General features: G+C 37.8%; 1 protein-coding gene and 1 pseudogene across 9 annotated transcripts in view; one reads left to right on the top strand and one right to left on the bottom strand.

The window, feature by feature from the left end:
• Window positions 1-27,876, bottom strand: part of MEIS2 (Meis homeobox 2) — a 208,547-nt gene that overhangs the window by 61,983 nt on the left and 118,688 nt on the right. The window lies entirely within an intron of this gene.
• On the top strand, window positions 10,523-10,816 carry LOC123388313 (annotated as a pseudogene).

The raw sequence follows: 27,876 nt of genomic DNA on the forward strand, positions 1-27,876 counted from the left end.
GAGTGTGCTCAAGGCAGGTCTAACAAAACATGGGTGTTGTGGGGAGGGGTGTGTGAAAAAGAGGGACAGAGGCAGACACACACATGCACATGCAGAAGGTTTGGATGAAATAAAGGTTTAGGATGTTAAGGAAGTGGAAGCGTAGAAATCTGATGTGAGTGGAGAGCCAATTCCTTCAAGTAGGACTGTAAATTCTGATCACATAACAAGAATTCTTTCCAGTGTTTTATTAGAAATTTAGTCAAATGACCACAAAAGTACATAAACAGTACATTTTATCTTGGGAATCCCTGAGCCATACTTTCGTTTCATGATGAGAGCAGTTGCAAATTCCATCCACAATCATTAAAAAAATTGGGACCTTACCAAAATTCACCTTGCACAGATGGGCTTTTTTTTTTAATTAATAGGGAAGACCATAATAACTTTAACTTATTTAAATAACGTTCTGTGGTTTTTGAACATTCGTGATTCTATGCCCCTTTTATACATGGAGTGGACTGTTTATCGGAAAGTGTTCTGGCAGTCAGCCACTATATTTCTAAAATTAAAAAGGGGATGGAAAACAATCAGCTTTCAGAGGAACTGGAACCATGGCAATGTGTTTTGGATTAATTTACAAATATATGTATATATTTAAGGCCTAAACTGTAGAACCAGAGAATTTCTACTACATGGTCTATCATATGCATTCTTCTACTTTATTAGAACAGACATCATATTGAAATAATAAACATGGGAGGCCTTCACTTCTTCTTTGATGTATATTACTAAATGTCTGACTGGCTCAAGTTTAAAATAAACTTTGGTATGTTTGCACTTGAAAACTGGAAGTAGACCACAAGCAATAATTTGTTGTCAGTTTCCATATTCTTGGACTAAAGCTATAGTTTAGTCTGTTCACTGTTGGGGGCCAACCTACTCTGGTCCAGTGGCCCAGAGGTGGCTCAATTTACTTTTAAGAACGCACACCGTAACATAATAGCGACGATGATGATTCCCTTCATCAAGAAAGAACCAGCATAGGTCAAAGTTTTTCACATCCCAAAATAGTTCTGAAGCCACCGTTGAAACAGAAGTGAGTCACAAGGATCTGCTTACTTTGAATATCAACTGACAACTCTTCAAAAAGTTAATGAGACATGTGTGGCTCATGACCCAGTGTAGACAGAAAATATTTTTAATTGCTTTTTTTCCCCCTAAAGACTCATTTGAAAGTAAGGTATTATTTTTATTCAAGATACTAACCTTACTTAGACCTTCTGCCCCTCTCTCCTTTTGAGGTTAACCTAGTTTATCAAGTACATGGATCTACAGTATCCTTAGAATACATCGGCGAAACAGTTTTTGGAAGAAACCACTTAATAATAATCTTCTTTTGTGATTAATCCCTTTCCAATAATGTCCAAACTGGAAATGATTTATCGTGAATTTTATTCTATGTTCAAAGGATTTGTACTGATGTCTAAGAAGACTTCAAGTTATATTTCTAATCATCTCATGAATTAGAAATATAGGATAAATGAAAATGGTAGTATTTGGAAGGGTGAAAAATTGGAAATAACCTATCAAGTGAATCATAGTTAAATAAAATGTGAGGTTCTCATGAAAAGGTTTTCTCATATATTGAGTGAAAAAAAGTAAATTTGTAGAATATGTATTATGAATTTTTGTAAAAGAGATGAATAGATTAAATATGAATCTATTTGTCCCTGTAACTGCAAGAAAACATCTGGCGAAACACACAACAATAATGGTTTATGTTAAGTAGGGTATGGGGTTGAGACTTTAACTTTTTGTTTACAAATACCTATACTGTCTCTGTCTGTACTGCTTCAAACAAGGGTTTTAAACTCTTCATTTTTAAATTATAATTTGTCATAATTGTAATGAATTCATGTACTTCATATTTTTAAATCCATAGTAATTTAACATTTTTATAAAGTTATATTCTTTCATGCTATGATAACTTTCTGACTGGATAATTATTTTTAAAGATTTTATTTATTTATTTGACAGCCAGAGATCTCAAGTAGGCAGAGAGGCAGAGAGAGAGAAAAAGTGAGAAGCAGGCTCCCTGCTGAGCCGAGAGCCCAATGCAGGGCTCGATCCCAGGACCCTGGGACCACAACCCGAGCTGAAAGCAAAGGCTTAACACACTGAGCCACCCAGGAACCCCTGACTAGATAATTTTTAAAAGCAGCACATCTCTAGGACCAGCCCTGTCTTTTACGTTTTCCTCCCTACCCAATGAGTCTAACTCACTTGCTGGCCTATGAAACTTACTAGACGAGCTCTTTGGAACAATGTCCAGTTTCTCAAATGACTTCTGTGATGATATAATGTAACCATTGAGACAAACCGTGGAGTAATTTATTGAGCAGGGTCTTAGTTTGAGCAAACTCTCGGAAACTGATCACCATGGCGACAGCTTCCCTTTCCTCAGTTCCCTCCAAAACACTATTTGCTCTTTAGAGTTCACCAAGGTGACTTAGATTTTGATGATGCCACTCATATATGGAACCCTCTAAGCAATTTTTCTGAGGTGAACAATAAAACTGCCTTGGGTAGGGCGCCTGGGTGGTTCAGTTGGTTAAGCATTGCCTTCAACTCAAGTCATGATCCCAGAGTTCTGGGATGGTTCAGCAGGGAGTCTGCTTCTCTCTCTGCCTCTGCCCTTTACCCCTTCTTGTGCGTGCTCTCTCTCTCAAAATAAATAAACAAAATCCTAATAAAAATAAAAATTAAATTAAAATCATTTAGCATTGGGTAAATATCCCTTACTACTCTAGAACTATGCTTACTGAACTGGGGTACATGCAGAGGTGTCGAAGACTTAACCACTGAATAAATAAATGCATTTTCTGGAGTGTCAAATTTATTCATTGGCCATTAATTTAACATCTTTTTCATATGTAAACAAAAATTCCTATGCTATGACTAGAATGTATGCAACAAATAACATTTTCACATATAACAAAAAATAAGATATTTAAAACCCATCACATCCTCACAGTTGAAGGTAATCTCTCCACTAAATTTGTATTGCAATTTATTTGGTACTCATAACTTTAGCCTCTCATTGTTATATATTATTTATATATTTTGTTTTCATTAAGTATAACTTCCTGAGGGCAAAGCCTTGGGTTTTTTCAACTTTTGTAATTCTCCCTAACTTCATCTGAGTATCTCTAAATATTTGTAGGAAAAATGGAAAACAAACAAACAAACAAACAAAAAACAGACATAAGTTCTCAGTCAAGCTGTGCTGTCACCTTGAACAAGAAAGACTGTGCTTAGAGGGTGCCTGGGTGGCTCAGTGGGTTAAAGCCTCTGCCTTCAGCTCAGGTCATGATCTCGGGGTCCTGGGATTGAGCCCCACATTGGGCTTTCTGCTCAGCGGGGAGCCTACTTCCTCCTCTCTCTCTGCCTGCCTCTCTGCCTACTTGTGATCTCTGTCTGTCAAGTAAGTAAGTGAAATCTTTAAAAAAAAAAAAAAAAAAAAAAAAAACACTGTGCCTAGAATCCAGTCTCTGGAAAGTAAAATGAAGAGATTAAGAAAGCTCTGTATGGGTTGAGAAATGTCTATAGAGATTATAATAAAATTTGTGATGGTTAATTATGAATCTTAGTGATTCTCTCTCTCTCTCAGATTGTCTTGAGCTTCTGATCACTACGTCAGGATACAGTACAAACTCTTCACTCTTCCACTGCCAAACTCACTTCCTGTTTCTACCCTAAGCACTTCTATAGGAAACATGATGTATCTTTCGCTCTGTGTTACTGTTAAAAGTGTCTGCATTTCTGTGTGTCCCCTTATCTCTGTCCTGAGTTCTTGAGGTCAGAACCACAAAATAGTAGAATAAAAAGGTCTTGAGATAGAACTACGGTCTGGAATCCAGCTTATGTAGATGAGAAAACAGAGACTCCTAGGCTTAAGGAACATACGCCCAGTCACAGAAACAGGAAGCAGGAAGAGAAGGGATAGCCACATGCTCTCCTGACACTTAGTGAAGGTTTTTCCCACTTCAACGTTTACATTTCTCACTGAAGTATCTTTGCCCTTTCTTTTTTGGTAATGGTACCCTGATTTTCTTTAGGAATGTGTTCAGGGGTGGCCAGCGGACCAGGCTTAGTCAATCAGTATAGTCAGTCATTCCGGCTGCATTGAGAATGAAAACCAAGTTAGGTTAATGGGAGTCAGTTGGACTGTCCGTCAAAGGCATTCTCTTTTCACAGGGGTAACTCAGTCAGTAGAATGTGTGCCTGGAGTTGCTGATGCCATTGTTGTCACCGAAATAGAAAAGCCAGGCTGAGGACGAAGCCCATGCAGACAAAAGCAGAGCCAATGAAGAATAGATGCCTGACATTATTTCTGCATGCGGATACAGCTCTACCTAAAGCCAGCTCCTTTTATCTTTCAGTTACTTGAGCCAATAAATTAGTCCTGACTCATATACATGGCCGGCTTAGATTACCTGCAGCTTTCTCAGTTTATTCCTTCACCCTTCTGGCTAAAAACGATTATTTGTTATTGAAAAAAGAAAAAAGAATAGGAGGAAGGAGAAAGAAGAAGAGGAAAGAAACGAACCTTGTTGCTTTCATCTATGCCTGCAGACTCTGATCAAATATGACAAAAATATTGAGGATTGGGATTTTGAAAAAAGGCTTATCAGAGTTGTGATCCCAATAAATTTAAAAATGACCCAACTTGGAAGACAGATATTTAAGCATGCAATGTATATAAAACCCAGAATTCTTAAAAATCTAAATAAGAAAACCAAAGTATAAGGTAGAATTCTTAGGGTATTTCTTAAAATGACTAAACAGAGAGTGAATTTTAGTATGTTTCTTGTGTCAAGTTGCAACTCTTAAAAGAAATGATAGAAATTTGTTAATCAAAATACCTAAGACTCAAAAACCTTACAGAAACCAAAGGCTGTGATAATGCAAAATGACATAACAGCTTTTGCAATCATCCAGTTAATTTAGGGTTATTTTATTTCAGTAAAATTCCCAGCTGCCAGAAGAGAGTACATTTTACAACATGCCCTTCCATTTCCATGATCCTGTCATGTCCATCATGGCCAGTCCAAACACTGGATCCAATGGTAAATCCTCTCCAGCCAGAAGTAGTCACTCTCCCTAAAAATTTCAGTGTTTTCTCTCCTCTCTTGTGTCTTTATTTGACCTACACTGTTTTTTATGTATATTGTGTACTTCTGTTATATCCTTCACTGCACTGTAAATCATTTGAGGACAGAGGTCAAGATTAAAAGCACTTAGCACAGTGTATCCCACATAATAGGTGCTCAATACATCCTTGTGTGTGATGTATTGCTTCTGAGATTTATAATGTTTCCTTCTAGAAAGGACTGATGGTGCTACATATATGAAGCGTAAATACCCAGATAAAAATGGAAAGATTGAGTCAGTCACTTAACTGTTTTGCCGACACAATGTTGGATATTTGAAAACATCTACTAAATTTTTCACATTTCATCCAGATGTTTGGTGTCATGGAAACCCAGATTTCAGAGTTAGATCAGTGAGTTGGGTTTTGTTTGGTTTGGGTTTTTTTTTTTTTTTTTTTTAAATGCCTCATGTATACTTGGGATGAAGAAAATGTGGCTATTTCAGGAGATTCATTTCCATTTGAGTTCACATGGAAGTAAATAGATTGAACTAGAATAATCACATCTTTTAAAATTCAGGAAAAGGTTTGAAAGTTTTTTTTAATAATAGCCAGATCCTAAGAGATTAACATGTTTGGTTGATATTTAGAGCCATGGTAGGAAGGCCTCATTAAAAAGGGCAAAAAGAAAAGCGCTTGCTCTCTCTCTGGTAGATAAGCTAATGGAATACTGAGGGAGCCGGATGGATTATCATCCAGAGATTTTAAGAACAGTTATTAAATTTATTATTATCAAGATATAGATAAAATAAAAAAATGAAGAAGGAATTTCTTATGAAACCAAAGTTAATGACTGAAAGAAAAAAAAATAAGTGTCTTGGGACAAAGAAGTAACAGCTCTTGCAAGAGGAAATGTTATATAGACATATTTTAATGGTATAGAGGGAGTTCATATGGTCAGGAATGATGAAACTGAGTGAAGGTTCGACACCACCAACACCCCTTCCACTTTTTAATATTTTTCCTTAATTTTTCTTATTTTTAAAGATTTTTATTTTTATGTTATCTCTACACCCAATCTGGAGCTTGAATTTACAACCCCCAAATCAAGAGTTGCCTTGCTCTCCTGACTCAGCCAGCCAGGTGCCACTTCCTACTGCACCAGCCTTTCCCACGCCCCCCGCCCGGCTCAGTCTACTTCTAAATTTCCAAAAAGATATAAGAAGTATTAGAAAAACATTTTTAGATAGGGGTCAGAATTTTAAGCACAATGGATATAATTATTTTCCTATTGACTGAGACTTTAAAGCTGAGCTCAGTCTTATTTTGAAAAATAACAGAAATATATTCCTAAGACTAGAAAAAGATAATTTTTATTTAACATTTGTTAGGACGCTCCCATGAGCTGCTTGCCCATGCGTGTTACACTGCCTACATGGCTAATGGGTAATCTTACCAAATGAGCCAAAGGCCACAAATAAGGCCTTGACTCATTTAACAATCATTTCACATTTCCACACTATGACCAAATTAATATTTTATGGGACTACTCAGTTCTATAGCCAGACCACTTTTCCAAAAAATTGAATTTTGTGCTTATTTATTTTATGGATCATTTGTTGAAATAGGTTTCAAAACAGGTTTGGGCTATTTAGATTTTTCAGTGAACTGAAAAAGAAAAACTTACAGACCCACAGTTTTAGAACTAGACAGGACATCAGAGTTATCTCATTCAAACTTTCTTATTTTGTGTCTAACAAAACTGAGGTCAACTGAGGAGAAAGGGACTTGCCTAAACCTTGTTGGCCTGGTCTCCTCTACATTTTTTTTAAGGCGTTCCTGCTTTCTCCAGCAAGAAGAAATTTCACAATTACATAATCTCAAAGAACATTTCGTATGGAATGTCTTATTTCTACCCAAGACTGGTGGATACCAATAGCCAGATTTTATCCTGTAAATTACTTAACATCCATTTCTACATGTTCTTACATCACCTTACACTTCTCCCTCATGCCACGCCACTGCATTGCAAATACCCGCTCATTTGTCTACCTCTCCTATCTGACCCTACTTCCCTTGAGAGCAGAGACCAGCTATTGACTTCCAGAATCTAGTTCGCATCCCAGCACGCAAGGGGCATCAATAACTGCATGTTGAATTAATCAAACAAATAAATTCTTTGCAACCTAAAAATACTATTTTGAACTGAATGAGAAGTCAGTGGAGGCAAAGATAGCAAATGAGAAGGGAAATTTAAGGAGGGAGACATGCAAAGAGGTAAATAATACCAACATTTCATGGCATCATACGTGAAACAGTGAAAACCAGCTCTTATTTAAAATAAGAGTAAAATTTTATATATGTAGAGAATGGGGTAGAAGTTGGCAAATTCAGATGGTGACAATGAGAAGCTGTAAAAAAAAAAATAAGTGCTTGGGACTTTTCATTAGCATTTAATATCTCTTCTTGTTAAAGAGGCTAAGGGGTTTCTTTAAAACAAGGATCTGAAGTACGTGGTAGAGAGTTATATAATGTCTAGACAACAGAGATACTTGTATCTAATCTTATGACAACAATCCTACTTAACAGGTCCAGACACAATGCCGTATGAGACTGAGTTAGAAGGAAACGAGGATTTGTGATTAGTCTACTACATTTCTTTAATAACATGAAAAAATATGGATAAAAAAGTAAGCAAAATAAGTCCATCATAGAAAGACAATTGTCATATGATCTCTCTGATATGAGGAATTTGAGAGGAAGGGTGAGGGGTTTGGCGGGTAGGGAAGGAAAAAATGAAACAAGATGGTTTTGGGAGGGAGACAAAACATAAGAGACTCAATCTCACAAAACAAACTGGAGGTTGCTGGAAGGTGGGAGGGTAGGGAGAGGGGGGTGGGTTATGGACGCTGGGGAAAGGTATGTGCTATGGTGAGTGCTGTGAAATGTAAGCCTGATGATTCACAGACCTGTACCCCTGGGGCAAATAATACATTATATGTTAATAAAAATAATTTAAAAAATAAATAATAATTTAAAAAAGACTTAGGTGTATCTGCTTACTTTTCCCACAACAAGCAAATTCTTAACATATTGAAAATATTAAATTGTAATTAGCTCTAACCATCATTTTAGGTTTAGATTACTTCTAAGCTAACATATTTATTGATAAGAATGCACACTATTTTTAAGTACTATTTTTAAACATTTTTAAATATTATTCCATGCAACTCAAAATAAAAATTGTCACTTACATCCCTGAAAAAAAAGTGGGAGTACATACTAAAGAATCATTAAGCAAGTTTACAAGCTATAAAAAAACAATTCTGGTATGTTTGGTCTAATTTTCTTTGCATGGACTACACTATAAATAATTTTGTCGAATTTACCTTAAGAATGTACTGAAAGTCCAATGTGACAAGAGAAAGCTACCATAGATTTAAAGAGGAAGTTGATGTTTAAAGAAACGGAAGGTTATCTTCTTTTTCAAAAAGGTTATTATCTCTAGAGTAAGCAATGGAACTGTTATGAATATTATCCTCTTGCTCATCTCAGAGTACAGGATAAGAGAATGGGGTTAATGATAAGTTAAAAAGTCATAAAAATAAAAAGAAAGTAGCTCTAAAGGAACGACTTCTTATGATGGGCAGTAGTGGTTAAAGAGAAGAACCTTAGTAGCAAATGACCATTTCTTGCACCAGATGATGAAGGTTTCAGTCGGGTGCCAATGAGGAATCAGACCTGCCAAACAAGAGTTAATTCTTTCATTTTATAGTGCATCAAGATAAAAACACTAATGTATAGAACAGTGGCATTAGAAATTTGGTTCAGAGGTTTCAAACTGGCTTCTTTTTGTTATACACAGCTGCTTTTTGCATATAAATGAGCACTGGATACAACTATACATGTAGATGAATACTCTGAAAAGGTGGGGGGCAGGCGGGCTAAAAGAAAAAACAAACAACCCTGAGTTTTTTCCTGTTTAATTATAATCCCATGTTCTTTTTTTTTTTTTTTTTAAGATTTTATTTATTTATTTGACAGAGATCACAGTAGTCAGAGAGGCAGGCAGAGAGAGAGGCGGGGAAGCAGGCTCCTGGCTGAGCAGAGAACCTGATGCAGGGCTCCATCCCAGGACCTGGGATCATGACCTAAGCCAAAGGCAGAGGCTTTAACCCACTGAGACACCCAGGAGCCCCTATAATCCCATGTTCTTAAAATGTTTTAGAATTTATATGATTTTTAAAAACATGGGAGAGGGTGCCTGGGTGGCTCAGTGGGTTAAGCCATCAGCTCAGGTCATGATCCCAGGGTCCTGGAATCGAGCCCCGTATCAGGCTCAGCCAGGAGCCTGCTTCCCCGCCTCTCTCTCTGCCTGCCTCTCTGACTACTGTGATCTCTCTCTTCAAATAAATAAATCAAATCTTAAAGACAAGGGGGAGAGAAAGGTCATTATCAATCCAGGGAATATGAAAATGTCAAAGATATTACCCAAGTGTTTACCATAGTTATCCACTGGTACTAGTAAATAAAGCCAAGCAACTCCTACCATAGCAAAAAAACTATTAATGAGCCATCAAAAAACAGGTCAGTTATCAGTATTTATTTTGGAATTCCCCATAGTTTTATCTTATCAAGTTGCTTTTCCTTCCCCCTTTTAAAGCAGCCTGTTTAGTGAAAGTTGACTGAATCAAGATGGGGACAGAACGAGGTACTGTCACAACGCTGGTCTGTCTTTGCGCATATATTGCCCATGACTGTTTCACCTAAACACACAATTACTTTACATATAAAGTGTTTCTAAAGCAGATGAAAACAATCACTTTGTGAGTGTCCAATTTGTCTTCAGAACGTCAAGTCATCAGTAACTAGAGCACTTTTAAAATGTCTTTCAACATACTTATGAATATGTTTCTTCCGGTAATTATAGAAGATTATCAACTATCTAATCTATGTCCTCACCAAACAAGATGAGAAAATATATATGGTACATAAAAATACACGTTTTCATGACTCTGGATATTTATTGACTAAACATATACTCATTTAAGATAGAAGTGATTAAATACTGAAATAGCAAACCATTTGATAGGATTTTGCCTTTTACCACCATAATTAAATGTTATGCTGAGTAAATCCAAACGAATTAATCACTTGTGGACTAAAAGAAAACACAAACACACTCACAAAAAGGTTTCATTACAAAAGAATAAGAATATATGCTAATATATATTTATAACTTACTTAAATATTACATGTGGTTACTTTCTTCCTAACTTAGACAGCAAATCAGAAAATATTGAGGAAAAGGACTCAATGGACATGCATCCCAGCCAGTCAATTGTCCCCACTGCGCCTCAGGCCGAGGTTTCAACAGACCTCACCAAAATGCTCTCTCAAATGGGACAGACCTTGGAAACCATGATGTTCACGTTTCATGAGTTTGCTGGGGATAAACGCTACTTAAGAGAGGAGCACCTGAGAGTACTCATGGAAAAGGAGTCCCCTGGATTTTTGGAAAATCAAATAGATCCTCTGGCCGTGGACAAAATAATGAAGGGACCTCGACCTGTGCCTAGAGGGCAAAGTGGGCTTCCAGAGCTGCTTCTCTCTATCTCAGGGCTCACCATCACATGCAATGACTATTTTGTAATACACATGAAGCAGAAGGGAAAAACATAGGCAACAATGAGCAACACTCCCACCCACTGAGAGTTCTCTAGAAGGGTCTCTTAAGAATCTGTCCTACAGCATCCCCCAGTATAAATTCCATGGGTACATTGGGACCCTCAGAAATTGTGCAAGTAAAATCCAACCCCCAATTGAGAAGCAGAGAAAGAAAAGTCAGATAAGCTTTTGATTTTTATATTGCTTGCATCCTCTTGCCCTCAGTAAACAAATTCCTTTTCTAGTTTCTCAAAACAAAGAAAAGAAAAATTGAGAAAAGGTTACTCTTGCCGTGGGTAGCCAAGCTGACCTCAGTAGGAAGTGTTTTTCTAATTACCTTTCTACCATGTTTCATCAGCTTATCAGGTTGGATAAAACAGTGGAATAATGGGAGCATATTAAAAATATGAATATGTGTATAAATTGGCTATATATTTTCTAACCTATTAAGTGAAAAGATATTATAGAAAGTGATAGCTACCTCTTATTCCTCCTAATTTGTATATTAGAAATTGATGACCTATCTTTACATTCTTAGAAACAAATAATCCGGGGTACCTGGGTGGCTCAGTCATTAAGCATCTGCCTTTGGCTCAGGTCATGGTCCCAGAGTCCTGGGATAGAGCCCCGCATCAGGCTCCCTGATCTGCAGGAAGCCTGCTTCTCCCTCTCCCACTCCCCCGCTTGTGTTCCCTCTCTCGCTGTCTCTCTCTCTCTGTGTAAATAAATAAATAAAATCTTAAAAAAAAAAAAAAGAAACAAATAATTCTATTTTTTGCACAAAAATATTCCTTACTAGGATTTAAGAAGCCTTGAAAATGGTTGTCTCCACAAAAACTGGACTTTAAAAGGACAACCCTTTAATGTAGCTGAATTCAACTAGTATGAATCAGTATGGCCAGCTTGTGTTCTAATTAGTTGAGCATCCTTTCTGATTGTTGACTGGTCAACAGTTTAGATATCGCTTCTGACTTTTCTACATGATGGACAAAGCCCTTTGACGTTTCTGATATATGCTTGCTAGGTTCTATCTTTGGTAGATGAACTCAAGTTTGACACATATTCCTATATAATATATAGAGCATAAATATTTTAATTTTTTAAATTTATTTAAGAGCATAAGCACAAATATTTCAGCACAAGGTAAGTTGACCATAGGCTTTCATTTGGGGTAGTTTGGGGTAAAGTCTGAAGGTATCTTCACTACTCGTGTGTTCCAGACGAAATCATATGCATTATTTAAATATCTAAAAAATTTAAATACTCTTATTTCAGTAATTGGAAATATACCCTCAAAGCAACATAAGCTGAGTGGGTTTAGTTTTCTAAGAAGTTGAAACACTTAAGGATTGCCACATGGCAAGAAATAAGCCACAAATGGCCTTTAGATTCTAGCAGAAAATCATTAAGAAAATCCAAGGTTAATATATATATATATATATATATATATATATATATACCATCAAACTGTTGATTAAACTTTATCTAAATAAGAATATTTTCTTGGGGTGCCTGGGTGGCTCAGTGGGTTGGGTCTCTGCCTCCGGCTCAGGTCATGATCTCAGGGTCCTGGGATGGAGCCCGTATCAGGCTCTCTGATCAGCGGGGAGCCTGCTTCTCCATTCCCCGTCTGCTGCTCTGCCTACTTGTGATCTCTCTGTCCAATAAATAAATAAAATCTTAAAAAACAAGAATATTTTCTTAAGAAAAGAGAGAAGAGAGGGCAAAAGGTAAATAGGAAGAACCAAAAATGATCTCAAAGAGGTCAAAAGTATGGATAGAAATCACCATCCAACTGACAACCCTGCTTCCCCATGTCAGATCATGACTTGGTTTTGGCCCGGATATTGGAGAAATCTAGACTTGGAAACTCCTCCTTTGAACAGTGCTAGCTGACAATCAGTATCCATTTAGTATCAAGTCTGACCTGGCAGAGACTAAACAAAAGAATTTTCAACTCAGCTATTTGGACATTTAAAATTTTCATTGAGTGTACACTACAAGAGAGAAATTCTGGCGGAAAAAATGTTTATACATTTTTATACCACTGCTTTATAAGGCCTCCATCTTTTTTCTAGCCCACCCAGCCAATTTAATATGGCCTTAAAATACTGTTATAAAGAATGTATAAACCTATGTGCAATTTTATCCAAGTGATATTTGTACCGTTCTAGAAACAATAATGGATAGCTGTCAGGTTCTGGATTAGAGATATAAGAAGTCAGGTATCTAGAGCAATGGAGAAATAGAGATTGAGACTGGTATTTTGACATTTCCTGGGTTATGTTCTCTTTTCTCTTCCTTGAGCTCTTTGAATACATTCTCCCTTTTCATTTTAAGTGACTGACATGCTGCCAATGTTACAGAACCTAGATTCACTCCCTGGAGACATTACTTTTTTTTTTTAACTCCTTGGACATTTGGGAATACAATGTATAGCAAGTAGATATACTGTAAATTGAATTGCTAAGGGAGTTTGCTCTTTGCTTAAGTAAGTTCTTCCATAAGATAAATAATGTTCTTACAAAGCAATTAATACCACCAGTGGAGCAATGCTCCTCTAACTTTATGAACAAATTGAGATGTTTACAAGAAACACCGTATGAAAACTTCTGATGGATTTATTAATAAGAACTTGGATTTACACTTGTTTTGTTCACTGCTGTATGCCTAGCTTGTAGAAAAGTACTTGGGAGAGTAGTATAAGCTCAATAAATAACTGGGAAATGAATAAATGAATGAACACTTTCAAGGCCTGACCTGAGACAAAAGTACGGAGTCTCATTTCAAGTGCACAAGGGAAGCAGGAGAAATACCAGTGTTTAGGCTTTTACCTTCTCACATGAGTAGTTAGAACCACTCAGTTGGGAGGAGGCTAATGGCAAGTGGATGGGAAGTTTCTGCATGTTACAGATTTAAAAGCATACTCTCCATCAATTTGTTTACACTATTGAAAATCAAAATCGTTTTTTTTTCCACAAGGAATTATATATTTTTAGGCCCATATTGACTAAGATATAGGGGGAAAAAACCCATAGAAAGCCCCACAGAACTTCTAACAATAGTCTAGGCATAAGTATACTAGGCAGTAACACTTTCCATGATTTAATACCCTAGCGGATAAACATTTATATTTAAAGTGTAGATACATTTTGGAAACACTCAACTGACTCAGGAAACACATGTGCTTTGATGCCATGGGGTCATACTTCAGGTGGAGCCCCGGGAAATTTTTTGGAAAGTACTGGGAGAAATAGGTTGGAAGGAGGGAGAGAGAGCACATAAATCCATTAGCAATTGCATTTATAGCTCTCCCCATCTGTCATTTTCAAAGCATTTTTCTAATATTAGCCGCTGAAGTTCTAAGTACACATGGCTCGCATCCATTGTCTCCTCTCACTTGGTAAAGACAAAGAAGGGAACGCAGAAAGCGTAAGTGACTTATCACTCGTTCGTGACCCAGGTGAAAATAAATGCAAAGACTTAAGCCACAAGTTCGCAATTTCCTTCCTTGTGCTGAAAATCTATGAGGCCAACTTTTTCCCTAGGAATGACTTTTTGCCTTTTAACAGCATCTTCACTCCAACTCTGCACATCAATTAGGGAGAAAGCATGGGATATGAAAACATGGTTGGAGTTACCTATGATAATCCATTGCATTGTAGATTTGATTATGCCAATTTAAGGCAAGAAAGGCCAACTTAGAGAAAAAAAGAATCATGGGACGTAAGCAAGACTTGATGAATTGTATGAGGTCTACAGCTGCCATCAAAATCACGTAACACAATGGATTTCTATGGTCTTTGTTTTAGTTTTACCAAAGCAAAGTGATTCAGTCGTTTTAACTAAACTCATACCTCCCTATCTCCCCGGAACATAAATGATATTACATAGTCTGCTCTCAGTGGAGACAAAAGTGGCCTGTATCGTTTAACAAAATTGTCTGAAGAAATTAATAGCTGTATGATGGTCCTAAATAGTTCTATCATTAGATCAGTCATTTTAAACTTTAAAATATGTATGTGCCTCCCACTGGAATGTACACTTGAAAAAGACAACTAGAAAACTTTAACTGAATGAGTCTTGCCCCTACTCAGGCTATACCTGCACATGTGCAAGAGAGCTGGGAATCTGGAAGCTTCTAGTGACTAAAGTCTGCAACATGCCTCTAGAATGACCAATAGACTAACTAGTCACTCAAATGAGGAAAAGGTTTGGCAAGTCCAAGGGGAAAAGGAGCTTACAATTATTCACCCACCAAAATTTTTAAAAAAGAAAGAAAAAAAAAAACTTATACAGAAATTCAGGACGTATCTCACAAGGGGAAGAAGAAACTAAAAAAATTTAAGAGACAAAGCCAGCCTATACAAATTAGAATAATATATGCACAAATCTCTGGAGAAACTCTATTATATCACAATTAATGCAGAGCCTGCAATCAAGCCAGGCTAATTTCAATAGATTCCAAGTTTTGAACAGTTCCTAGACTATCCAAGTGGGAATTTGGCCAGGATGCTGGGGTTAATAATTCATTTTGAGAGAGGCTAATTCTTTGGGAAGCAGCCCACTCTGCAGGAGGAAGCATTTGGCCCATGTGAGCAAATTTGCTCTTCAAGATCGCCCTTTATTAGCTCCACAAGACACCTTTCTTTCTTTCTTTCCTCTTTTTTTTTTTTTTTTTTTTTTTGGAGAGGGGGTGGGGGGGTAGGGGTCAGTTTACTTTCTCATACATGTAGAAATATTTATCATGTTTTCAATAAATATAGAAGACACTCAGAGAAATTCTTCAAGCATATACATTAAATGTTTGGGTTCTTAAAGAACAAATTTTACATCAACTTCCAATTACTACGATCTGAGTACAGGGTTGTCAGAGGAGTAGTGGGCAAATGCACTGCCTCTGGAATCACAGTCCTGGCTTTTCATCTTGGCTCTAAACTGTGAAACTTTGAAGAGGCCACTGAATCACTCTAGGATTCAGATTCTTCACTCCTAAAATAGGAAAACTAATGGTGCCTACTTCATAGGGGTCTTATGAGGTTTAAATAAGTCATTTGTTAATTGAACAAACAATTACTGAGTGCCAGACCCTGTTTGAGGCCCTGAGAATACAGTGGCAAACAGACGAGATAAATCGCTGACCTCATGGAATTTGTATTCTGATAAAAGATATATGCAACCACCACCACCACCACCGACAACAACAACAACAACAAAACCACACACACAGTCTACCTGGGACTAAGTTTTATAAAGAAGAACTTGATTAAGGTTATCTCTGAAAGGAGATAGAAAGTGACTAGGGATGCTGTTCTTTTATGTAGGGTAGGTCAGTGAGAACATTCTGGAAAGTAACACCTGAGCAGAGACCTAAATAAAGGCTGAGCCGGCCAGGAGGCTGGGAAGCTGGAGACCAGAGTCCTAAAGCAGAGGAAGGGGACTGAGTGCATGTGGAAGGATAGGGCCAGCAAAGCAGCCAATGCCAGACCATCTCAGGTCTTAACGGGTCATCTTAAAGGACTGAAGTACTAACCTAGCATCTGGCACATAATGGAACACATAACATAACGGCAGTTTATTCCAATATTGGGTAAATATAGTCACAGCTCAGAATCTTTTGTTTCCATTGCTCTGCTACGCAGTTGGAAGTATTCTCCTTCTCCGTTAATCCTCTCAGCCTAACATAGCTGATTCCTAACTGACACCTTCACACATTTTAAATGCTCATGAATATCACCACTGTTTCTAACCACAAACTTTTCCTGTGCTGTGTGATTATTCAGCATCTTTTTTGTCTGCTAATGGGTCTTAAAAGTGATGGGTTCTTTCAAGCACTTTGGTCAAGGGGAGTGGAGGTACACAAAAATAATGGGACATATTAAGTAAGGAGATGAAGTAATATAGTATCCTTGTTTTCCCCTAGGAACACCCAAATTTGGGTGTTACTTCCTACTTAGCTGTTTTAGAAGGAAATCTTTCACTGTTCTTCATGTCTCTAAATCTGACTATAGTTAAGCCCAACCAGGAGCACCCGCAGGAGATACTGAATGAATCATTCCTACCTTTCCCAAAACTTGAATGGCTCCATGTCATCAACAACCAGAGTCTTAGGGAACCTGGGTAGCTCAGCTGGCAAAGCATCTGACTCTTAATTTTGGCGCAGGTCCTGGTCTCAGGGTTGTGAGATTGAGCCCATATCGCCTCTATGCTAGGCGTGGAGTCTACTTAAGATTCTCTCTCTCTCTCCCTCCCTCTGTGCTCCCTCCTCCCTCTCACCCCCCTAAAAAACAAACAAACAAACAAACAAAAAAAAAAACAAAGCCCAAACAAACAAACAACCAGAGTCTTGGCCTGCATTTGAAGATCTTTCACATTCTGGGCCCAACCTATCTTCCCAAACTTGCATCACACTACCCTAGAACACATGCATAAAATCCTAACTGAACCATACTGGCCTCTCTGTCCATTTTATTCCTGTATTATTGCCATCAAAATATTTGCCATCTTGTAGGTAGTTGAGATGCTCTCCCTTATTTTAGGCTCTCTTCTGGTTTTTATATACTTGGGAGCCTATGTTTCTCAGCCCCTCTTCCCCATGAATTGGGCAGGGCCATGCTCCTAGTTCAAGACATGTGAATGTGACTAAGGGGGTACATAGGCTCTTTGGGGGCTAAAGAACTCACTTGCTGATATAAATTCCCCAGGTCCTTTCTCTTGCTGTGGCAATCACGGTACTTGTTGAGAAGAGGAGCCACAAAATGGAAGGACCTTTACATGCAACCTTGCATATGGAAGACAGCTACCTCAGAGAGTAGCATGAACTCCTCCTCAGGGACTTTGTGTGCCAAGAAACAAACACTTATGTTAAGCCATCGAGATTCTGGTGCTCTTTGTCGAGGCAGCATAACACAGCCTATGCTAACTGATATACCATTATTCAAGATCTCCTTTGATCATTACTTTGAAGTGATTCTTCCTCTCTTAAAAAGTCGTATGGAAATAATTTTACTGTTTTTTAGTTGCTGGTAAATTATTGCTTAGTAGGAAGAATCAATGCTACTGAAAAGTCTCTTTGATACACTTGGGAGCTCAGAAATGGAGGTTGAAATGAATCCCACAGGGTTCTGAAGGGCTGACAAGCTGTGTTGAGAGCTGCCTAGAAAAAGAGATGGAGAGATGAGTAAGGTTGTTCAGAGGGGACACTTGGAGATGAGCTGGGTATAAAAAGAATTTTTCAAGTGACACTTGTGCTATGTGATGCAACAATTTCCCATGTCACAGCAAAACTTTAATAAAATTAGAAAATGCAAAAACTCCTCAGGTGGTTTGATTTCTTCAAGAAGCTGATGAAGGGCCTGAATTTTGCACCAAGATTGTGTAGGGTTCAAACAGTCATTTGAGTGGTCAAAGGAATCAGCTGATATCTGGGTCACACTTCACTTATTATTGAAGCAAACAGGAGAGATCATGTAACCGTCTTGGATTATAGATACTGGGGGGCCTTGACTCCCCAGTAAGAGGAAGATTCTCAGCAAGAGGAACTATATTTCACACATCTCTTTATTCCTGCAGGTGCTTAACCCCAAACTTTAGAGTGAAGGACCCCAGTAAAAATGGACCACGTGAACAGATGACTGCTGCAGATCAAAACTAGTCCCTTCATTTTGCTTTCTCATACCAAAATGTATAACTTACTCTTCTACTTTACTTTTCTGCTAGAAACATTCTCAGAATATTCTACGATATTTTGATGATTTTTAGCTTGTAAGTGGTAGCAAATATTTTAAGTCCTTCCCAGTACAACCTTGCTAATTAGACACTGTTCCATTTATTCTCTTAATCTGCACTCTTAGCTGCATTTAATGATCTGAATTTTGTCAGCATGAAGAGAAAGAGCTTCCACAAAGGGTGAGAATTGGGAGGAAATGTAGATAAAAATGAATTTCACTATCTCACTTCCAGTTTATCTTCTCTGCCATCAACATTAAAGTCCTGTTTTTGTCTCTTCAGAAAACCACATGACATTTGAGAATCTTCTCCTCTACTGCACAAATTTCAGAACCATCTGGAATACCTTCCTCCCTTCCTTCTCTCCACCTCCCTGATCGTCCATCCTTTTCTTCCAATACGAAAGTGTTTTTTTCCTTATTTGGCTTACTCTTCTTGTGCTTCTAAGCTCTTTAATTTTATCTTAATTCTCTGGCTACTTTGGTATCATTTATGTGAAGCCAAACTCACATGTACACAGGAGAGTTTGCAATAAATAATACTTGGAGATAAATCATCTGTGGTATACATCAAAATCAACTTTTCTGGTTTTTAATTCTAAATATTAATGAGAAGTTAAAAGGGCAAAGACTGTCAAGCTGGTACATCCCAGTATATGAAGAGAGCTAACATAACACATATGTAACTATTTTTAAGTATGATTGGGCTCTCCATCAGGAAGACTTCTATATGCATAAAAATTAGTAGATTAAACTCACACCTATAATCTTTGAAGATCTTCTCATAATGAAACCAGTTTCTTATGACATAATACTTGAGGAGAACATTTGTTCATTTGGCCTATTTTTGCAAAAAAAAAAAAAAGTATAGATTAAAAAAATGATACGTGGCCCTCTCCATGTATTTCTTTTACTTGCTAGAGCTGATGAATTTAAGATTATTGGCAGAGACTATAATAATAATTTACATATATACCCAGTCAATTTTATAAAGAATGAACTCCCGGTTAAAATCCTGGTATATAATAATGGCTTCATTTCAAAGAGGAAACACGTGTGAGTGTGTCTGTCACACACACGCATGCACACACATGCACACATGTCACACACACACATGTGGACACATGCACACATACTCGCTGCCGTGAATTAGAGATGCTCACAATTTAACAAATACGTATTTCAACATGCCCTTTGCTACTCCAATTAGTGGCAGCATCTGCATGACTGTCCCCAACCTAGTGCAAGGAAAGTGATTCCTTGCCCAGACAAGGGGCTTCTGACACTTGTCTTTATTGCCCCGTCATAAATTCATAAAGGGATGTCTGCTGTAACCAGTTGGCAAGTTCACTGCATAAACATCAACACCAACTTAATGACTTGTGTACACATCGTAAACTAGAGAATCTTTATACAAAGAAATCAGATAAATCAAACATGAGCTGAGGCTTGGGGAAAGCAATTAAAGCCTTAAGTTAAGGTGGCTGGAGGAGGGCACTGTATCACATCAGAGCAGATAATAGAAAATGTGTTAACGCCACTACAGTAGGTGTAATTAAATTAATTAGTAATATTAAATGTGTTTAAAGCAACATCTCATCAACAGATAAGAGAAATAGACAAGAGCAGATAAATAGATAAGAAACATTTAAAAATTTAAATTTCCCATTTTGTGTGTTCAAAGATAGGCCAACAACAACAACAAAACCCCCAAAACCAAATACCCTGAAACTTCCTAAGAAGTTGATAAAAATAAAACAGGGAGGGGATGTAAAGTTGATCTACTTGCCTCTGGCTAGTAATGGAAAAAAGGAATAGTCAGAACATAAAAACCTCTTTGGCCCTATTTCATTTCCTATAGCATATTGAAATGTTTTGGTGCCAACCCATTTCATTCGAATACCTCAAAGGCTGATAAAAAGTATCTTTAAGGTACATTGTTTTCTGAGCAAGTATTTGCAGTCAATCCCTAAGAAATGCTGAAGCATCACCTGGTAATACAAATTTTAAAATTATTTTTTAAACATCCAAGGAGCTTTTTGCTGAACAAAAATTAGATTGCTTATATGCCAAAGCTCTTCATCAGCTGAAAGCTGGAAGCTAAATTTGGCCCTAAGAAACTGGCTTGGAACTTTAGAAGTTCTGGGGCCAGATTCAGCCCTGTATTACTTGCATGGCTTGTTATATAGGGGGGGAAGAAAAGGTCTGTTCCAGTGATAGCAAGACTTGCATTTATTCATCTCAAAAGCAATAAGATCTTAGAACGGAGCCTCCATAACACAAAATGCTTTTAAGTTCTCCCTGAGGGGAATACAATATACGCAATTTATGTAAAAAGAAGAAAAATAAAAGCTAAGTATTCCAGTTAAGGGTCAGCAATCAATATTTCTTTAACAGCCTAAGCAACATGCATTACTCTTAATACAAATACTTAGGAGACTTTACATTCTCCATAAAGGGGGATTTCTACCTAACTGGGGTTGAAAGTGACAGAATATGCTCTCCCAACTTAGTTTCTATTACTGAAAGATGAAAAACATATTTGGACAGCACTTCGTGGATCCTGTCATCCTTGGTTTAAACTTCTTACCTAAATGTCCTAAATGTTTAAACTTCTTACCTAAATGTCCTAAGCAACAGGTAACTACCTTTTAATACATCTCAATGGAATATGACAAAGACATTACAACATCAATATGAAAACCATACAGAAACAGGAAAAAAAAAACCTGAACACAAAACTTATTGTACTGAGATCATGAGAATATGGCTTTCCTGGGGGGGCGGGGTGCCCGACTTTTTTCATGGTGCTGCATGATGTTGTCAAGGAGAAGTTTTTAAAAAGTAAACCTTCTATTCATTTCAGCAGCACAGAAAAGTTATGATAAGATATTATAGGTAGATAATGGACCTAAGAAATCAAGTATAAGTAAAAGGACTGAATTTTTAAAAGCATATATACCCTAATTAGTTTCTGAGCATTCACTTTGGCCCTCAGCCAATCTATTCTCCATACTGGAGTCAGAATCATCACTGCAAAGTACAGATTTGATCTTGTCACTCTGCAGCTTGACATACTTCAGTGGATTTCCATTGCTTTCAGGCTAAAGATAAAATGCTTTTCCAGTGCCTGAAAGGAACCAGATGAGCTGAGTGGGAGCCTCCAGAGTCATGTTGTTCTATCATCTAGCATCTCCCCTCCATCCATACAACCCTTCCATTTCCACAACTCTAAATGCTTTCTCCTGCCACAGGACCTTTGCACATACTGTCTCTGACTTCTTTCCTTGTGACCTGTCCTTCACCCCTCTAATGCAACATCTTCTTACTTCACATCTACTATTAATCGTTACTGACCTTTTTGATCAGGTCAATTCCCTCTTAACATATTCTTTCAAAGCTCCCTAATTTCTCCTTAGGGCACTTTCCCAACTGTCCTTTTACCAGTCTATGAGCACCACAAGGGCAACACTTGCATCTATTCTTTTTATCCACCATTATATCTTCAGTGCCTGTCACAGAGGGTGGTTCATAAAGGAAGTGCTTGATTAATACCTGTGGGATGAATGAGTGAGTGAATGAATGTCAAGGTATAATTAAGCTTCTTAAAAAAGCCCACAAAAGCAACCTTAAGGCCTTTCTAGGCAGCTTGAAATGAACTAATAATTCAGAGACTATATCAATACAGGCACTGCTCGATGGCTAGGATTGAATGATTCCATTGTGGTTGGTGAGGCCCAGCTGAAGCATTAAAGAAGGACCATCAAAGAGCCCTTCTGCTACTCACCAGCTCCTTAAAAAGTGGCACAGGGGCACACCGGCTGGATCTTTTGCTTGCGCATGGCTGTCTTCCATACTTAGCCAAGCTGACTCAGAAGTTAAACCCCTTAGAAGGATGAGTTATCCACTTACTGGGTTTTTAAATAAAGAAGCCTATTAATTTTTCTTCACATTTGGAGTAAGTAACCAAACAGTGGTCATCTGCAAAGAACTTCTAATTTCTCCCTCCATCTGTATATGCTTTCGTGATGTCTATTTTTAAAAATTCATTTATTAGTCCTGTGCCTTTTAAAACTTTTTTTCTTCCTGTTCTTTCCTTCTCTCAGTGATGTGTTGCCATATGGCCTAAGGAGCCCCAGGGACGTTACCCGCCACCATCATTTCTCCTGGTTTCCAAATGACCTTAATTTTACTAAGGTTTAAGATTCAAGTGTATAACAACCTCTCTTTCTTTCCAAAGCAGAATTTAGAGGACTCCGTTTCTGCCTGCTGCTCCCCTTGCTTGTGCACTCTCGGTCAAATAAATAAATAAATAAAATCTTCACACACAAAAAACAAAATGGGTTTCTTTGCATGGGTTATGAGTTTTCTTTAGATCTGTTAAGTATCTAGTAGATACTTAGATCTCTGTATTCGCATACCTGCTTTGTCCTTGCTAATAAACACCAATAAAACTCTAGGAAGACGGCTTCTGTTTCCACCAAATCTGTTTGCTCATCTATAGAATAGAATAAAAATACCCTACAGGTCATTAGGAGAATTGGGAGGATGAACGGAGTGATGATGATTTAAAAAGCTAAGGGACACCTGGGTGGCTCAGTCATTTAAGCATCCGACTCTTGATTTCAGCTCAGTTCTTGATCTCAGGGTTCTGAATTCAGAGTTGTGAGATCAAACCCTGTATCAGGTTCCAGACCGGGTGTAGAGCCTGCTTAAGATTCTCTCTCTCCCTCTCCCTCTGCCCTTCCCACCTCCTTCTTAAAAAAAAAAAAAAGTTAAAAATGGTAACCATATTTTGATTTAAAAAAAAAACCCCTAGGGCGCCTGGGTGGCTCAGTGGGTTAAGCTGCTGCCTTCGGCTCAGGTCATGATCTCAGGGTCCTGGGATCAAGTCCCGCATGGGGCTCTCTGCTCAGCAGGGAGCCTGCTTTTCTCTCTCTCTCTCTCTCTCTCTCTCTCTCTCTCTGCCTCTCCATCTACTTGTGATCTCTGTCAAAAAAATAAAATCTTAAAAAAAAATAAAAAATAAATAAAAAATTTTAAAAAACCCTAAAAACAAATGATAATTGTTCTCTTATTCTTTTAAAAACACTGGTGTTCTATTCGAAAACTTTGTGAGATATATAAATCCACTAGTTTCTAAAACTGTTTGCAGCTTATATATGATATGCCTCGTTGTCCATAGCTCCCCAATAGAATTTATAATTACATATTTCTAAACATTTAATTTAGCGATATTTTTATTATTTTTTTTAAGATTTTATTTGTTCATTTGCCAGAGAGAGAGCACAAACAGAGAGAGAGGGAGAAGCAGGCTCCCCACTGAGCAAGCCCGACATAGGGCTCGATCCAGGACCCTGGGATCATGAACTAAGCGAAAGGCAGAGGCTTAGGCAACGGAGCCACCCAGGCATCCCTTAGGTTAGCAGTGTTTTTACATCAATTCTCTTTCTCACTGTTGTCCAAATGAGAGCGTTTTTTTATCTTTGCCTTTGAAGTCATTTTAACATAAATCAGTCTCATTTCCATTTCCTAGAAAGTTGGAGAATGTCACCCAAATTTCTGCTAAGGATGAACTCCTGTCTTATTTTGTATCATGAAGTGCCCATTCTTCATGATTAAGAAATAATAATAATACATTAGGGAGAATATCAAGTCTACAATGTTATGTTTTAAAATACCAAATATCATGTTGATACAAAACAACAGATTTCAGAATTGTAAACATTTATATTTCAAGTTTTACCTGTTTCACTTGCTACGTGTTTTGTTTCTATCTAGCCACAGATGTGGGGTTCAGGAAGGTCAATGAGTCCACCAATTTTATTTGTAATATTTTTTATACTTATACTCCAAAATCAAATTATTTATATTCTGAAAATTAAGTCATTTTATATATACCAACAGCTCAATGATTCCCTATATTTTCCTTAATTCTTAAAGCATTTCAGAGCTGTGACATACCCTAACATCATCTAAAAATATGAAAAATAGAAACAAAAAAGGTCATTTCCCAAACAGTAGGTATTCATCATGTTGAAATAAGATCTCGCCCTCTAGGTCTGACCCTCACCTCGCCTCAGACTTCCTGGATTCTTACACAAGAATCACAGCCGTGGCACACAAGGGTTAACATAGCTCATAAGCTAAATTCAGGATTAAATGGACAGGGCATGAAGAACAAGGACCTCCTGGTTAAATCTCCATGCCACGTGTGGTCAAGAACAAATGGAACAGTCTTTCCCTGTCTCTGGCCTTTCTTGATCTTTGGGGTGAGAAAGTAATGGACTGTGGTATAGTCACAACCACCAGAATTTCTCTTGGCACGTTTTGTGTGCCAATCACAGAGAAATGCTTCCTTATATTCCTGGTAAGACGTGCCCAGAAGAGAAGAGTCAGGCTCGTATTTTTCCCAAAGATTAAAATATCAAGAGATGGGAAATCCCTCCCCTCCATAGAACGACCTTATTATCGAGACTAAGGCAAGCACCTGGGGAATTAAGAGCTGACATACCTCATTTTAAACATCTACCATATGTTCACAGAAAATAGAGCCACGTTACTTATCACTTTCTGTTTTTCTTTCATTGGTTTATGTTTTGCTTTGAATAAAAACTGCATGAAAACACAGTCTTACATTACCAGGTAGGCTGCTCCTCCACGGAATAGCTCAATAACATTTTTAGTGTTTTATTTATGCAAACAAAAGAGCTCCTCAAATCAGCGCGGGTTGAACTGCTTGGAGAGTGCTGTCTGAATTTCAGTCAACTGAAGCTTTTTCCTAACACTGTTCAGGTGCAGACACTCCCCCCAAAGGCCCAGGATTGCTTTTTTCCCCTTCTTGTTTTTTTCTACAAATCACATAGCAGTGTTTCAGCGCTCTTTAAATTTATTCAAAATAGAATCGGGAAATTTCTGAAGGCAAGTCGCAAGTCCATGGGTGCACAAAAAAAATGAGTTTTTTTTTTTTTTTTTTCTCCAAGTGTTCCCTGCTTTTACTGAACGCCTTACCGTGCGTCATGGGCTCTGCACACAACGCACTTCCTCCTCTCGAGACAACGCTGTGAGATTAGCATGAGCAGCTCCATCTCAGGCTGAGCTTCCGAGAGGGTAAGTTATCTGCCTAAGGTCACCCAGCTAGAGAGTGGTAGAACTGGGAATCCAACTGTGGTTCTCTTTTTTGTTTTTTGTTTTTTAAATTTCCAACTGTTTATCGTTTTGGCTGGTTCACAACAGAGAGGATACTCACAGGCACCTCCACGCCCAGGCTGAGTTCCAAGGTGACAGAATGTGAATGCAAGTGGGTGAGAGTGGCTTCTTCTGGACATGATCCTATCCAGGGGTATATGCTAACACATATGTGTCATCTAGAAACACTGGACCTTATACACTGTGACACACCACAGCTGATGGAGACGGAAGGCACTATGCCTCTGGGTCAAGAAACTGGACAGAAAACAGTAGATCAGATGATTGAGACTCAATTTCTCCATAGTTTTGCTGGGAGTCATTAATTTTTATTTCTTCATCTTTTAGTATGATTAGTGGGGACATGCAATTTAACCCAGTGTTTATGGACTACCAATGATCAGCAAGCATGATGCTTGCATGGGATATGAAGAGGAGTAAAACCACGACCCGTGACCCTAAAAACTTTAAAGTTCAGATGGAACTTTTAAGGAATGGCAAGTATACAAATGACAACCCAATAACAGAATCTTAGAACCAAAATTCAGCTCAGGAAAAAGATTTTTTAAGAATCTTTCATATAGTTATTTAAACCCAGGTTGCTAATGGCATCAATATTAAAGGATTTAAATAAATCAAATTCATTAAATAGACAGCAACAAATGAGATATTCTGAAACATAATTAAAAAAAAAATCCCATTGATTAGAAGGAAGAGGGAAGAAGGGTAGCAAAATGTTTAAAAGCATAGATTTTGAATCAGATGGAATCTAATTCAAGCTCGTAGCTGTACTGACTATACCCATTACTTTGCCTCCTCTTGGGCTCCTCATCTATTAGAAGGAATAATAAGCAATATCCTGTGTCATAGAGCTGTCATATTTCAGAAGGTAATCACTGCAATGAACAACTTACTAGCACGGTCAACTCATCATAGCAACAGACATCAACTCATAATATTAAATATCCACAAAAGCAGGATCTTTTTCTTGGGGAATTCCCTATCCCTAATTCCTGAAGGTAACATCTAGGAGAGCCTGGCTGACCTTTATCCTCTTGAGGGATCTCTGGCAATCAGGGCTTCAGTAAACACAGGCAAACCATGAAGTGCTCTCCAAATCCAAAGTCTAACCAGAGGAGACCAAGCAACCCTCATCCAACTCCACTCGCTGCTTGCTTAGCAACTACTAATGTACCAGATTCCTTGCGGAGGGGCAAGGAGGACCCACACTGCAGACGTTACTTCTCTGGCCCTCTAGGAGGGCACATGCTCTCCAAGTCCAAATTGTAACGGGGCCACAAATTTTGATAAGCCACTCTCTTTGGGTAGAAGCACACACATCCTCCGTATTTCACAAGATGATACACGACCCACAAAAACTTCTTAACAATTAAGCCACGTTTCTTCTTGGCAATACGAATCTGTTTCCGGTCTACAGGCTGATTTCCTTGGCCTTTATGACAACAAGAACAGCGATGAGGATTAACCTTCAGTTAAACGCGTAGTATGTGCCAGAGACGGTGTTGGGTGATTTACATATATTTCTGCTAATCCTCCGAGCGAATCTGTGTTTTACAGATGCAGAATCTGTTGAAGTAACACCTTCAGGAAGGAGCAGAATCTAGATTGGATGAATCCAGGCCAGTCTGGCTCTGGGATCTGGGCTCTTATCACTGTATCACACTAGCATTCCTGTTTCATTCACTAAAGAGTGTTGTTGTTGTCTTTTCTTTCCCCCACATTCTTGTTTATTACATGGATCATTTTATTTGGGGAAACTTTAAAAAAAGTATTATTTATTACCTAAGCAGGAATGCTCATTGTAGAAAACTTTGGAAAGACAAAAAGAAGCAAAGGGAAAACAAATTAAGTCCCAAATAATTCCCTACCCAGAAAAGCCACATCTAATATTTTATGTCATAACCTTCCAAAACATTTTCCAGAAACATATATTTGAATTTATATTATTTTTACCAAAATGGGTTCATGCTGCATGTACTATATTCTATCTGCTTTTTAGAAAATGGCATGAACATCATCTCGTATCAATATACGTCCCCATGATGATTTTTTTTTTTTTAATTTTAGGTAACTTAATTGTCTTCTCTATCACAACTAACATTGTGTGAGCCGAAGTCTAGGTCTGAGCAGAAGATCTTA

The sequence above is a fragment of the Mustela putorius genome, unplaced genomic scaffold (assembly GCF_011764305.1).
Source record: "Mustela putorius furo isolate JIRA1106 unplaced genomic scaffold, ASM1176430v1.1 tig00003898_pilon_pilon_pilon, whole genome shotgun sequence".
In the NCBI taxonomy this organism is placed as follows: domain Eukaryota; kingdom Metazoa; phylum Chordata; class Mammalia; order Carnivora; family Mustelidae; genus Mustela; species Mustela putorius.